General features: G+C 40.5%; 1 protein-coding gene across 4 annotated transcripts in view; it reads left to right on the top strand.

The window, feature by feature from the left end:
* The window catches only part of G3BP2 (G3BP stress granule assembly factor 2), an 82906-nt gene that overhangs the window by 41309 nt on the left and 28831 nt on the right, over positions 1–12766 (top strand). Inside the window, exon 1 of one of the 4 annotated variants that reach the window (XM_036022263.1) lies at positions 9396–9418. The exons of 1 other annotated variant lie outside the window; for it this stretch is intronic. The gene's annotated coding sequence lies outside the window, so the exon portion shown is untranslated. Of the gene's footprint in view, positions 1–9395; positions 9419–12766 lie in introns of those variants that run through there. 2 more of the 4 variants (XM_036022242.1, XM_036022256.1) reach the window with 2 other exon arrangements.

Raw genomic sequence — 12766 nt, 5'->3', positions numbered from 1 at the left:
GAGAATAAGTCTTGGGGACCAGGACATGTCCCCAAGACATCTGCTTGGGGAGGAAAGATGGCCGTATCTCAAAGGAGAAGGGCCAGGAGCCTGTTCCTCAATGGACTTTTATTGGGTTCATTTGCAGAGGAATACAGATAGAGCTCATTAATCATTGTCAGGCAGTAAGGATCCAACAATAGATAACAAAGAACTCTGAGGGCCTATTGAATCAGGGTCAAATAGCTAAAGAGCTGTAAAACTTTGAGGAACAAACTTACTTCTTGCTTGGACCCTTATCATTTAATTGAGAGCATTCTAAACAAAGCAGGTTTCACAGGATTTTACATATTCTTTCTTAGGCCTGATTGCCCGGGAAACCCGCCCTTTCCAGCACAGGGGTGTACCGCCCTGTCATTGTTTCAGGCTTAAGACAGGCAGGGGAAGTAAGGCAGCCAAGAGATTAGGAAACTTATTGCAGACCGAATGAGGACTCAGGCTTTGTAAAAGCCGAAGGGCAAGGGTCCATTACCCCCTTTTGCTGTAGCCCCCAAAGTCCTTCCTTGGGGGCCTCCCACGTGATGGTGCCTGTCCTGGGTTGTTCGCCCCTTGGGGAATCTTACCCGTCATTGGCTAACTGACCAAGCATTGGAGGGCCAGTTATGGATGAAGTAAAAGGAGCAGAAGGGGCGTTCCTGCCAGGGAGATAAACTTTTGTCTCCTTGGTGGCTTATGATCCAAGGTCGCTCCTTCAGCCTTAGCCTTGGTGGGGGTTACGGCTTCTGAAACCAGGCAGGGTGGTTCCCAGTACGTGGTTCTTGTGTATAAATTCTTTGGCTACTCCCTTTCCTATACTGCACTTTATATTCTATAGCTATTCTGTGACTACCAATTTGTACTTCTTAATCCCCTCACCTCTTCACCCATTCCCCTACACCCCACTCCCATCTGACAACCATAAAAACACTCTGTGCTTCCATATTTGTCTCTGTTCTTCTTGCTTGCTTAGTTTGTTTTTTATATTCAATTGTTGATAGAAATGTATTTTTTTTGCCATTTTATTGTTCATACTTATCATCTTTTTAAGCCCTTTTAACATTTCATATAATAGTGGTTTGGTGATAATGAACTCCTTGAGTTTTCTCTTGTCGGGGAAGCACTTTGCCCTTTGATTCTAAATGACAGATTTGCTGGGTAGAGCAATCTTGACTGTAGGTCCCTGCTTTTCAGGACTTTGAATATTTCTTGCAAAGCCTGCAGTTTCTTTTAAGATGTCAGCTGACAGTCTTATCAGAACTCCCCTATAGCTAACTACCACCTGTATTATAACTACCTGTAGCTATATTTTGGTGTGTATAATGCACACTTTTCCCCAAATGCTGAAATATCTTTATAATATAAAAACAAGTCTCTAAATATAAGTAAATAAATAATTGAATTTTAAAAATTCAAACAAAAGATTTCTTCCTGAATATTTGGGCCAAAAACGTGGATGCACATTTTACATGGGAGCACATTGTATATGGCAAAGTATGGTAACTTCTTTTCTCTTGCAACTTTTATGATTCTCTCTTTATCTTTAACCTTTGGCATTTTCATTATGATGTGTCTTGGAGTGGGCCTCTTTGCATCCATCTTATTTGGGATTCTCTGCTTCCTGGACTTGCATGTCTGTTTCCCTCACCAAATTAGAGAAGTTTTCTTTTATTATTTTTTCAAATAGCTTTCTGATTCTTATTCTTTCTCTTCTCCTTCTGGTACCTCTATGATGCGAATGTTGGACCCCTTGAGCTTGTCCCAGAGGCTGCTTACACTATCCTTATTTTTTTCTTTTTGGAGTCTTTTTCCTGTTGTGTTCTGATTGGTGGTTGTTTTTTTTTTGGTTCCTTATGTTTCAAATCATTGATTTGACTTTTGGCTTCATCTACTCTACTGTTGTTTCTCTGTAAATTGTTCTTTATTTCAATTTGCATATCCTTTGTTTCTGACTGGATCTTTTTTATGCTGGTGAGGTCCTCACTAAGTTCCTTGAGCATCCTTATAACCAGTGTTTTGAAGTCTGCATCTAGTACATCGCTTATCTTCATCTCGTTTAGCTCTTTTTCTGGAGTTTTGTTCTGTTCTTTCCTTTGGGCCATGTTTCTTTGTCTCCTCATTTTGGCAGCCTCCCTATGTTTGTTTTTATGTATTAAGTAGAGCTGCTTTTCACCAAATGTCTTGGTAGTGTGGTCTAATGTAGTATGTGTCCCCTAGGGTCCAGTGGCACAGCCTCCCCTATCACTCAAGCTGGGTACTCAAGGTGCACCCTTGGTGTGGGCTGAGTACACCCTCCTCTTGTAGTTGAGCCTTGGTTGCTGTTGCCACATCAATGGGAGGGATTTTTATGGGCCAGTCAGCTGCAAGGACTGGCTGTGACATCTCGGGCATCACCTGAGCTGTGGGGCTGGGAAATCCTTGCTCCCAAGATGTCCCTCCAGAATTTTTATCCACTACATGTGGGTGTAGGACCAGCCCATTCTACATCTGCGCCCCTCTTACTAGTGTGTATGGATGTGATTTCTTTAATTCTGTAGTTGTCAGAGCACCACCAATCTCCACCCTCCATGGAGGCAGGTTGGTGGTGTTCCGATGTGGTCTCTTGTGGCGGATAGCGGCCAGCAGTATCCATCGCCATTGCAGATGCTTGAGATATGAGAGAAATACTCACGGACTACCAAGTCCTGTGGAAGAATAGGAACGGCATGGCCACTCTCTCTAGTGGAGAGTGCTCCGAGTCACTGCCTGAGTGGGCTTTTTATTAGGCAGTATTGGGTAGGGGTACGGATACAGTTGGTGGATTAAAGTCTGTCAGGGAAGATCAAATAAGTAGGTATCTTTCAAAGACTTGACAGAGCTCATGCTGAGTTTGGGGTTTTATCACTTAGAAAGCTACAGGGCTAGTTTCATTTCCTGCCAGTGTCTTCATACTCAAGAACATCCTCAGCAAGCAGATCTCACAGGATCTTGCATATCCTATGCCCCAGGTCTAATTACACTGGGGGTCCGCTGACTCTGGTCTGGACTGCACTGCCCCTGTTATTTCCGTAGGCCTGAGTTGGGCAGAGGAGACAAAGGCAGCCAGGAGATTTGGATTCCTCACAGCCAGAACAAGGACTCAGGCTTTGTCAAAGCTGAAGGGGCAGGGGTCAATGTCAATCACCCCCTCATTTCCACAGTCCCCTGAGTCTCTTCCCTGGGGCCTCGATGTGATCATGCCTGTCTTAGATGATCCCCCCCTTGGGGAATCTTACCCGTCATTGGCTAACTGATCAAGCATTGGGGGCCAGGCAAGGAGCAGAAGCAGCGGTCCTGCCAGGGAGATAAGCTTGTCTCCTTAGTGGATCCGAGGTCTCTCACTCAGCCTTAGCCACGGGGGGTTACAGCTTCCTGAGACCAGGCAGGGTGGACCGCAACACAGTCTCTAGCTATCTACTGGATGCTCTGGCTCTGGGGTTACCTGGGTTGTACAGGCCAAGGTCAGCAATCACCTGTGTTTTGTCCATGGCCACCCTGCCTGAGCTATAAAATAATCTGAGACAGCTGCTACTTGGGCTGGGTTTGGAGATTCCCAAGTAAAGCCAAGCTGTGAATCTAAGCTGGCTACTGGTAGTGCCAGGCCTGGCTCACTGAGGCCAGCCATTGCTTATTTGAGAGGATTTAGGAAATTTTGCAGCAGGAGCCAAGACCAGTCATTCATATGGGAAAGCGGCTTGGGTGGGCCTGTAAGTTGGGTGTGGCAGAGCCTCTGGGCATCTGCAAGGCCTGTCAAAGTGTGTTAGCCAGGTTGATGGAGTCTCAGATATGGTACCAGCTTGCTGGTTCTGTGGCTCCAGGCAGGGAGGGTTTAGAAAAGAGACAATGGCCTCTGTTCACCTTGATGCCAGGCACTTCAGTCTACCAGTATGCCACTGGTACCTTTCAAGCTGCCACCCCAGAGCTGGAACTCAGAGGGAGTGAGTCTGGTAGATGAGTCCATGTGTGGATTCTTTAAGAAGAATTACTTGGGGCTCCAGCAGTTTCTTGCACCAACTCAATGCCTGCTGGTGTTTGCAGCCAGCAGTTCTGGGGACTTATCTTCCTGGCACTGGAACCCTGAGCTGTGGGGCTAAGGATCCTCGCTCCCAAGATATCCCTCCTGAATTTTTATCCACCACAGGTGGGTGTAGGACCAGCCCATTCTGTGTCTGTTCCCCTCTTACTAGTGTATATCGATGTGGTTTCTTTAATTCCGTAGTTGTCAGACTTCCATTCAGTATGGTTTCTGATGGGGCTGAGTGATGGTTGTTCTATATTTTGGTTACAATTTTGACGTGGTTGGACAAAGAGGTGAGCCATGTCTGCCTACACTGCCATCCTGACTCAAAGTCTAGATCATTGGTTCTTAACCTTTTAGGACATGCATGTATTTTAAAAGATAATGAAATATGAACCTTTCAGCAAAAAAGACATATACACAAATATAAGTAAAATATTCATGGTTTCACAAACATTCTCTATCTCCACCTCCCAAAATGTGCATAGATCACAGGTTAAAAACTTCTGGTTTAGAGTAATATTTAAAGAAATGCATTTACTTATATCTGGAAGCTGTTTAACAATTCTTATTAGTGGGGTTTTTACCCCCCAACACTGCTTGTAGAAAAGTTGCCGAAACCCTCATATTTCTTTTTCTTAAAGGGCTGAAAGCTCCTTGGATTTTCTACAGCTCTTGGTTGATTTCAGGGGATAGAAAAAGGCTTCTAGCATTATCGCCCCTGTGATCACATTTTTCTCTGGACTGCTTTCTTGTGCACGAAAGGCCTTTGGTCAGTAACTTTCAGATATCTTTCCTTTTTCAGATTACCATCAAGAACTGGGTAGTTTGGGGTCATGGCTCTGGAGTTAGGGACCAGGCCTGGGATCTTGGAAGCCCATGTAGTCTGAGAATTAAACTGGGAGGTCCTGTTAGTTTTGAGCAAGCTGCCAGGAGCCAGAACATGTATTTACACAGGTAGGCCTCACCCTGAGAGTGTTAATGAACAAGGATAGGTCAGAGCATCAGTCTGGAAGGATGAGGGTAAAGATATGTAAAACAAGAACAACAAAAAACTCCACAAAAACCTTATTATGACCTAATAAGAAGGGTAGGATGAATCGTGATTCTGAGGAAGAAACTTGCCTTAGTCATGTGTCTTGCCTTGACCTTTTATATATTTCCTGCTGAGGTAAAGCCCATTAAAATATTCTGCTGCCCCGAACCCAGAATCCAGAATTCGCTAGCCTAGAAGAACCTACAAGGAAGTGGTTACACGTGGAAACTTGCGAGTGGAAATAAGGGCTGATGCTGACACTGTGTACGCGACATTGGCTGTATTCTGCTCTCATACAGCCAAGGTAAAAGGTCAAAATGCCTTTCCTGTATTAACTGTATCGTTGCTTATGACGATCTTTTTCCAGTCAGAAGTTTCACAACTGTTCTACCATCTGAGTTTCCTGCCGATGAATGCCTTATACTTTGCATTAGGATAGTCTTTTACTACTCTGAGTAATTTTTGAGCCTGGTTAGTAAAAGAGACTAGTGAAACAAATTTGTTTTCAAAGGCCCTATACCCTTTTCCGCTTTCTTCCAAATGTGACTAAGACAAAGACTTACGCCGTGGTTTCTTTGCACTGTCAAACCAAGTGTTTGACTCAAGGCGGGAGTGGAGAGTGGAAGGATGGAGGGTTGATCTGGGCCAGTGCCTATCCATGACTCTGTAGCACCGTGTTTGTTGGGGTCTCCTGAGGTTGAAGGTCGGTCTCAGTTCTGTAACAGCAGTCACACCTGCATACCGGCTGTGCCAGCAGCTGTGCTAAAAACACTGTAAGTAATCCTCCCAGCATCCTTAAAGTTCACTGTTTGTCCATGAGGAAACTAAAAGTCAAAGAAGTGAACTAACCTAACCAGTGTCACAAAATTAGTTAGTGAAGAAAATGAGACTTGATCCCGTGTATTTTGTACTACTTTAAGTGGACAATTTGCTTCTCAGCTCTGGCTTCTGCAGTATAACCCAACCCCACTCCCCACCTCCAAAAAAATTAGAAAAGTGGCTCAGGGACACTGGTTGACACTAACTTCATCCCTCTGGGACTGATTAGTGATTCACCGGATGCCATTTTACAGAGGGAGATATGCATTTCCAATATACAGAATTTCTGTTGATCGGGCCCCCTCCTCTGGGTCAGAGGGCTTGGGAAGCATTAAATCAAAGGGAGGGTTAGATAACCTGGCAGTGTCTCAAATCCAGACTGCAAGGCTTGACGAACTCAACACACTCTGTAGCCCAATAATGGCTAGAATATTCGTGTCTGCCAAATTTAGTCTACCCTGGACAGTGCAAGATAAACAATGGTGAAGGTTTGCCTCTTTCCAAAGTCATAATTTTTTGGACTTTAGATAACTGAGGGCAGGTGAATCCTCTTTTATTTACATTAACTTCAGTTGTTTACACTTCCCAGGATTGCTGTATCAGATCATTTGGCCTGAGGTGGTATTCCCAGTCATGTCTTTGTGAGCATTGGATAGAATCCACTAGAATTTACAAACCATTATTCAGGGTGGGTTACTTTTGTAATCCCATAACCTAATTCCTTGGGTGTTGATTTTTTCATGAGATTTTTGTCTCTAAATTTTGAAGAAGTGACTTCCTTAGCCTTTGCAACCTTTATTCTCTCAAGCAAGCTCTTCATAGCATTTGGAATCTCTTGTACTTGAAGGCTTTAATAGATATGATCAAAATAAATTAGATGGATAAAATTTACCACCTATAATCACTCATATTATGTTAAATATTTTTTTTAATTTTTCAATTATAGTTGACATTCAGTATTATATTAGTTTTAGGTATATAGAATAGTAGTTAGACATTTACATAAATAATGAAGTGATTCCCTTGATAAGTCTAGTACTCACCTGACACCATACATCATTATTAGAATATTATTGGCCATACTTCCTATGCTGTATTTTACATCCCTGTGCCTATTGTTACATTGTATACTTGACAACAAATGGGCAGGCTATGCAAGTATTTTAGTCATTTTTTTGGATGTGTGACATATTTCATACACAACCATCAAATGGAGAGGAAGAATGTCTCTTTACACCCTAACTTGTCCTAGTATTACAAAAATAACGCCTGGAAAGTTTCAAGAGAAATTAACATTTGATTCTTTCTTTAGGCCATGATGGCCTTTCTTGTCTCCTGCTCTAGAAGGAATGGATTCATCCTGATCTTAGAAGTAGGTTTCTCTTTGCATCAAAATCTTTGTACAGGAGCCTGCTACACTACAACAGGAGAGTCCTGAGTTTTCAATCAGGAAGGTTTACTCCAAGGCTAAGGAGGTTCATCATTTAGCAGTGGGATGTGGTATTATGGCAGAACCCAAGGGGCACTCTGAGGTCTCTTTCTAAATTGGCCACTTTTAGCCTGGTGCAGCTTGCCTACTTTCTGAATTGCTTGTGAAAATGAAATGAGATAATGTTTGCAAGTTTGAAAACTATGAAAGGCTGTACAAATGTGAGTTGTTAATTCAGAGCAAAGCAGTAAGTAAGGAGAAAGGAATCAATTGAACACAAATGCTGCATATACCTTTTCAAGCACCAAATGTTTGGTGCCAATGTTTATTGAACATTTATCATGTCCAGGCATGTTTATAAATGTTTTATATGTCTTAGCTCATCTAATCTTCACTGTACCCTAATAAGATAGATATTTTGTCACCATTTTATAGATGGGAAGCACTGAAGCAAAGAAAAGTTAAGTATCCTGCCTAAGGTAATATGCCTAGATAATAATGTCCAGGTAATATACCTAACAGTGATGAGATGAAGCTGGGATGCAAATGAGGCAGCCTGCCTCTAGAGTCCAGACTATATGGCCCTGGCAGCAGAATCCTTACTAACTGAATTGGTATTAGGTCCCAGACATTTGTTATGTATGTCACAAAAGGTTGTTATGTAAGTCGAAAGGTTAAAATTGTGATGAGTAAGACATTTCCCAAGAAGAATGAGTATCCACTAAGGATTTAGATTTGACTCCCTTCTAATGCCTCGTCTGTATTTTTGTGTCTTATATAAACCTTACTCGTGTGGGGTGTATAGCCCTTAAACATTCATGTAAAGTAATCTCTTGCACACCTACTTCATCAGCAAAATGGTGGTAATGGAATTGGTTGGTATTTTTTTACGATCTAAGGTTGAAAATGGTCAAATGAGAGGGTGTAGAGGAAAAGCCTTTTAAGTTAAATTTCAGACAAGTATTTTGTGCTGAAATCTATAATAAAAATCAGAAATCAGTTAATGTAATTCTAGTAATTTCCACTCTTTTTAAAAATTCACCTGCTAAGAGTTGAATCTGATTCTTTTTCTTGTTTGATAAAAAATTATCATGGTCATCCCATGATATGTCTGACAGTGTCTTTTTCTTCAGCATCACTTGGTAGATTTCTGTTTGATTTATCTGGTTTCTTCTTAATTCATTTCATTTCTTTTGTTTTACCAGTTATATCCTCTATGTTGATTTGGTACTTCTAGTTAGATGATATAAATGTTCATTTATATGTAATGAGAGACAAGGTAGACAGAGCTGAGAGAATAAAAACTTAAAATCTTCCCTTCCTTCAGGCACCAAGATAATGCCTTAATTGTTTAATAAATGTTTTTATTGCAAAAGTGATATTTTACAATGGAAAAGTAGGAGGTACAGAAAAGTAGTAAGTCCTTCAAAAACATGAATCATGTACCTAAATAGAAAGTTGAGTACTATAATTTTTACATAAGGTTATATCATAAACATTTTTGACTTAAGACTGAAACATAAAAAATGACATAAAATGTGTTCTTAAATATTCAAATTTATGGCTTTAGGTGTAGATTTGTCAAGAATATGTATCTTAGCCCTGGCTGGCATAGCTCAGTGGATTGAGTGTGGGCTGCAAACCAAAGGGTCGCTGGTTCAATTCCCAGTCAGGGCACATGCCTGGGTTGCAAGCTGGGTCCCTGGTGGGGCCATGTGAGAGGCAACTACACATTGATGTTTCTCTCCCTCTTTGTCTCCCTCCCTTTCCATCTCTAAAAATAAATAAATAAAATCTTTTAAAAAAGTATTATAGTTTATATTCACTATTAAGTGCCTCAAATTATCTTTTAATTGATTTTGGAAAGGAAGGAATGGAGGGATGATGTCAGGGAGGGAATGAAGGATGGAGGGAGAGAAACATGAATTTATTGTTCCATTTATTTATTCATTCATTGGTTGATTCTTTTTTTTTAATTTATTTTTTAGAGAGGGGGAAGAGAAGGAGAAAGAGAGGGAGAGGAGCATCAATGTGTGGTTGCCCCTCAATGATCCCCTCATTGGGGACCTGGACAGCAACCCAGGCATGTGCCCTGACTGGGAATCCAACCAGTGACCCTTTGGTTCACAAGCCCATGCTCAATCCACTGAGCTACACCAGCCAGGGCCATTGGTGAATTCTTGTATGTGCCCTGACCTGGGATCAAACTGCAACCTTGGGTGTGAGGACGATACTAAAACCAACTGAGATACCTGGCCAGGACCAAGTGCCTCATGTTTTTAAATGATAATAAATAAATAACATCACACCGAACTTCTGGGTACATATCCTAAGAGGGATAAATACCCAGAAGTGGAATTATTGGCAGAAAAAGTACAAATATGTTAAAGCTTTTGCTATATCTTGCACAATTGCTTTTTTGAAAGGATGAATTAATATTTACTTGCAACATAAATATACAAAGGGGCTTTAGAAAAAGAATTGGATATTTTCATTTAAAAATATTTACCAGGTATGGCTTGTCATTGTTTCAGTTGAACAGCTCTTCATACATGTTTAACTAATATTATGTTCTTTTTTTAAGTTAGAAATCATTTGCATGTTTATGGAAAAAGTAAGTGACATAAAAACTAAATGAATTTGTAATCCTGAATTATATCCTGAACCAGAAAACACATTTTTTTTCCTTTCAATATAAAGGATGTTAGTTGGATAACTGATGAAATTTGAATGTCTATAGATTATAGCAGTGATTTTCAATCGATGTGCTGCAAGAATATTTAAAAACTTGCCGTACCTGACTATGGAGTCAAGGGCGCCGACCTCTTTTCCCTTAGACTACCAAATAAAAAGAATGACAATGGCCAACACAACAATAGCTCTCTGTTGTGTTTGTGAAGGGGAAAATCATACTTACCTCAGCTTTAGAATCATTAGGACGTTTCAGTATGAGTACTTGGGGAAATCGGCAGGTACTTACTTTGATTTGTCACAGACTTTTGATAAAGGTTCACACCTACCTTTGGGGTTGGGAATGTGATTGGAGGGTCGAAGGAAGAGTTGGGGATATAGGTGAAAGAGTGGTAAGAAATGGAAGTAATAGATTAGGTATTAGGTCTAGATCAGGTGACCTTGTTAGGCCACTGTAAGGACTTGGGGTTTTTTTATTTTATTGTATTGTCTTTGGAAGGTTTTGAAAGTATCATCTTATTAATAGCTGTAAAGGATCCTGTTGCTGTGAGACCAGACCATAGTAGAATGAGAGTGGAAACATCCTGACCCTTAGGCTGTTGCAGTAGGTGGTGGAAGACTGGACTCAATAATAGTAGTAATAGTAATGAGAAGTGTTTAACCTAGAACAAGTGTTGGAAGGTAGAGGGAACAGAAATTTACTGATGACCGACTGTGGTATGAAAAAAAGAGTCAAGGATGACTTAAGGTTTTTGGTCTGAGCCACTGAATGAATGCAAGTTCATGCTGGTCTCCCTGTGTTATAGTCTACCATGGGAGGGGCTATTTCATGGAGGTATCTTTGAAGGGCTGGGAGATTAGTTGGGAGGCTGCTGCAATCATTCTGGAAAGAAGAAAGAGGCCTCAATCTGCACAGAGGCTATAGTCATGGAGAGGCATTCAGAGAGCACAGACTTAAGAGACATTTAGGAAGTAAAAAATCACCACTTTGCAAGAACAGTTTAGAGTTTGTTTTGTTTTTGTTTTTGTTTTTTTTTTAACTAAAATTGAAGATAGCTGAATCTTTTTTCCCCAGTTAAGTCTACTTATACCTTAGGGCAGTGCTTACCTGAGGCATGTTTTTGTATAGCTCTGGGGCTAAGTTAAGAACATTTCTTATGATTTTAAAAGAATAAAAAAGGAGCGAAGGTGTGGGACAGAGGCTGTTTGTAGCCCTCAAAATCTGAAATACTTACTAAGTGGTCCTTTACAGTGTGTTTGCCAACTTATGCTGTAGATCAGTGGTTTTTAAAGTGTGGTTTAACTGCTGCTACAGTAGCAGCAGCAGCAGCACCTGGGAATTTGTTAGAAATGCAGATTTTCAGGCCTTAACGCACACTTGCTGAATTAGAAACTATGGGAGTGAGACCCAGCAATATCTATTGGGTTGGCCAAAAAGTCTGTTTAGTTTTTTCCATAAAATAAAAGATACATTTTTCATTTTCACCAAGAACTATTAATTTGGATATTTTGAGTATGTGAGCTATCTCTATCTCCCACGTAGTATAACGTTGATTGTTCTCAGTGTCTTGATTCGATCACTATCAACTTCAACTGGTCTACCCAGCTGTGGAGCATCATCCAGCAAGACATCTCCAGCACAAAACTTCACAAACCACTTCTGACACAATCAGTCACAGCACCTTATCTATACACTGAACAAATCTTTGTGTGTGTGTGTGTGTGTGTGTGTGTTTCAGTTGCATTTTTACCTTTCTGGAAATAATAGAGCTTAATATGCTGAAAATGTTGCACGTTTCTTCCATCTTCAATATTAAAATGGCTACACAAAAATTCATCAGTTTTGATTTTTTAAAAATGCATGCAAATAAGACAGCTAAACAATGTAACAATTGTTTCAAATGAAGTTAAAAACAATTAGGTGCTACTAGAGCCATCTTACAGGGGGAAAAACAGTTGAACTTTTTGGCCAACCCAGTATCTTAGGTTCCCTTGGTGATCTGGGTTACATTAATTTCTGAGAACCACTGCTCTAGAGAAACTTTTTACCTGTGTACTGCAATACATGGTGAATAACAGTGTGGTGCATGAAAACCCCACACTGGAAACCACACCACAGAAGGTCCATCAGCAGTAGGGCAGATAAGTTGCAGCAATTAATAATCAATACAATGAAAGTATTCTATAGCTTGTGGTTAAGGGCATGAAGTGTGAAAGCAGACTGCTTGTGTTTGAATCCCAGTTCCACCAAATAGTAGCTGTGTGACCGTGGCAAGTTCCTTGACCTCTTTAAGCCTCACTTTCCTCATCTGTAAAATGGGCATAAAGTAGTTAACTACTTTATGGGGTTATTGTGAGGCTTAAACAATTATGAAAAGTAATTAGAGTGGATGGTACATAAGTATTAGACTTAAAGAGCAATCTGCATATTATGATTCTTTAAGGAAAAACATGTCAAAATTCATTTCGTAAAGGTGATGTTCTGCCTATGTATTTTGCATGTAACAAAATGATTAAGCAACCTCAGATAAAAACTACGTCGATTTTAGAGGTTCAAATGTTGGCATGACCTCTGTAAACCTCAGTTTTCACATGTAAAAAAATACTAAAATTGCTCTTACAGGATTATAAAGAAAATGGATGAAATGTACATGCTTGCATTATGTTTGGTACATGAGCATTTAATAAATGTGTTGTTCCCTAATTACCCTTTCTTTCACCATTCCTTCAGCCCTTACTT

The sequence above is a fragment of the Phyllostomus discolor genome, chromosome 1, assembly GCF_004126475.2.
Source record: "Phyllostomus discolor isolate MPI-MPIP mPhyDis1 chromosome 1, mPhyDis1.pri.v3, whole genome shotgun sequence".
NCBI classification, from domain to species: domain Eukaryota; kingdom Metazoa; phylum Chordata; class Mammalia; order Chiroptera; family Phyllostomidae; genus Phyllostomus; species Phyllostomus discolor.
This window is presented reverse-complemented; position numbering and strand designations above follow the sequence as displayed.